Source organism: Cynara cardunculus (genome assembly GCF_001531365.2).
Source record: "Cynara cardunculus var. scolymus isolate 2C chromosome LG 15, CcrdV1, whole genome shotgun sequence".
Lineage (NCBI taxonomy): Eukaryota > Viridiplantae > Streptophyta > Magnoliopsida > Asterales > Asteraceae > Cynara > Cynara cardunculus.
The window spans coordinates 16,996,000-16,999,046 of NC_037542.1; positions in this window are offsets into that span (position 1 = coordinate 16,996,000).

Here is a 3,047-nt window from a genome sequence, read left to right on the forward strand (position 1 = left end):
CTCTACGTCCATATTGATAAATGGAACGCCTTCCGATGAATTTCACATGCAAAGGGGGCTAAGACAAGGAGACCCCCTTTCTCCGTTTCTTTTTCTGCTTATAGGGGAAGTCTTACATCTCATGATAAAATCTGCTTGCAACCAGGGGCTGTTTAAAGGCATCCGGCTGGCTAAATCCAATCGAAATATTTCTCTCCTTCAATTCGCGGATGACGCTTTAATATTCGGTAAATGGTCGCGTAAGAATTTAGTAACTCTTACTAATATTCTTAATTGCTTTCATGAAGTTTCAGGACTGCKGATAAATATATCCAAATGCAAYCTTTTTGGTATTGGAGTTCCGGAGGTGGAGATCAACAATATGGCTGGTATGTTAAAATGCAAGGCCTCTTCTTTTCCTTTCATTTATCTGGGACTTCCCGTTGGTGGTAACATGAAGAAAAAAGCTTYTTGGTCAGTTGTGGAAAACAAATTTCTAAAAAATCTGTCAAACTGGAAGTCAAAATGCCTCTCCATAGGCGGAAGATTTACACTAATTCAGTCGGTGCTATCTTCCCTTCCGCTGTTCTACTTCTCTCTCTTCAAAGCGCCCAAGTCAGTTATCAACAACTTGGAATCTAGAAGGAGAAGATTTTTTTGGGGACATAAGGAGGAGGAAAAAAAAATGCATTGGGTCGCTTGGGAGAAAATTTTGTGCTCAAAGTCAAAAGGTGGTTTGGGAGTTGTCTGTTTAAAAATAAAAAATGATGCTTTGTTAGCAAAATGGGTCTGGARGTTCCTATCTAGTTCTAATGCCATATGGAAGGATGTAATTTCTGAATTTTATGGTGAGGGTGGTGGTCTCTTTTCTAATAGGTCTTTGGCTGGAAATAGTGTTTGGGCTTCTATTGTCAACACTTGCAGAAATGTGACAGTGGAAGGTCAGAATGTCATTCACTCGTTTACGAAACAGATTGCTAAAGAGTCTAACTCTCTCTTTTGGAAAGACGCAAGCATAGGTCAAGGGTCAAAGCTGAAAGATATATTCCCTAGACTTTATGCTTTAGAAAGGGATAAAAACGCTGTCTTCAAAGATAGATGGACCTATGTTAATGGTTCTTGGTCTGGTACTTGGAACTGGAATACAACGGTTAGAGGAAGAAGCTTAGATGATCTTCTAGCTTTAAAAAGGCAACTCTCTCAAACGCAYTTTAATACTTCGGGCGAGGATGTGTGGTCTTGGAATTGGCACAAAAGAGGGATTTTCACGGTAAAACACATGTCAAAGTTAATCCAAGAGCTAGCTGATTCGGATGGTGATAGCAACGATCCTTGTCTTTGGAGCCCCTTAATTCCGAAGAAGGTAAACATTTTCATTTGGCGTTTTCTTAAAGAGGCTATTCCCGTAAGATATAATCTATCTAAGAGAGGGATTCAGTTACAGTCTTTAGAGTGCATCCTATGTGAAAAAGGTGTCGAAACAATGGATCACTGTTTCTTTTCTTGTTCGGTGGCAAGCATTCTCTGGAGAAAAATTTGGGCTTGGTGGGATCTTAAAGCTCCACGACTTTCATCGGTGGCTGATTTTAAAATGCTGATCAAACAAGTAGGATCTCTTCGCAAGGTCGGTATAATTTTTTTATCAGTATGCGCTGTGGCTCTTTGGCATCTTTGGAAGTGGCGGAACGAAATTCTTTATGCTGAGGATGAGGTGAAAACCAAGAAAAAAGGTGAAGATCCATTCCCTTGTGTTCAAAATATCTCGAAGCTTTGGATGGGAAACAGAAATCGTAAATTTCATCTTAATTGGGAAGTTTGGTCTTCCTCTCCCTATTTTATTTAGTCTCTCTGTTTTTATCCTCCCGTCTGTTTGGGATAGGTTTCTTTTTTACTTTGGTTTTGTAAAGGGATGTCTTGGTTCCGTCTTTTTGGCCCTCGTATTTTTGGTTACGTTGTATTTTCTTGTATCTAGCTTCTTGCTAGATTTGTTTTTGTTATAATATAGTGGTTGGCTTGGTGAGGGTGATGGCTTTGCCGAAGCTCTCTTCCTTGTCCTTCCTTTTGCCTTTCAAAAAAAAAAAAAAGGTTATCTAATGCTATAACAATAAATTTTTTAAATTACAATGACATAATAAAAATAATTTAAAAGTATATTATTATAATAAAGAAAATAGAAAATACAATTTTATAGCAAGAAAATTTATTAAAATAAATTATTATTTCGTGAATTTTCCCCTTAATTTTTACCAAACAGTAATTAGCGCTGACTGATTCCGATGAGGGTTCTGAAACGTGGTATCCTAATGTCCTAACCTTAACTCTTCCATTAATATTTAGAGTAAATTATGGATTTGGTCCCTAAAGTTTATAAATCATTAATGTTCGGTCCTTTATTTTCATTTATTGCAATCTATACGTCCAACTATGCAATTTTTTTAGGTTTGGTCCCTCACACTAACTACCATTCATTATGTCCATTAACTATGAGGAGACAACGGTCGTTTTACTGCTTTTCTCTAAATTTAATTAATATATTTTTTAAATTTTTTATTATGAATATTAATTTCCCCTTAAAGCATGTATAATATTACTATTTTTCTCTATGGTTTGATTAGTTTCCCAAAACTGATGGAGAAACAATGGGAAAAAAAAAAATCTAAATCCACATGAAAATTCACTGTAAGTCTGTAGTATCTCAGATTGACTGTATCAAATATCGTTTGTCAGTTTTAAAATGTATTTAGTATAGGAGGTATCTGGTTCCCTTACAAGGCAACCTTGGTTCTCTCCTCAACCGATGTGAGATCTTACATTTACCGTTCACGATTATTTTGAAAAGGGACCAGACCTGGTTAGGACCGACCAGTTAAGCGGTTTGATCACCTCAACCATGTTGCAAATTGCCTTCTGTAATATTGATCTCCATAGTAAAGGCATCAACGCTAACAAACAATCCAGAGCACATTAAATTTTTATCAAGCAGTCATCAACTCTGACCCGTTCAGACAAGGGATCTGAACGATGGAATCTTAACCCTAACTCTTTAATTTAGAGTAAATTACGCAATT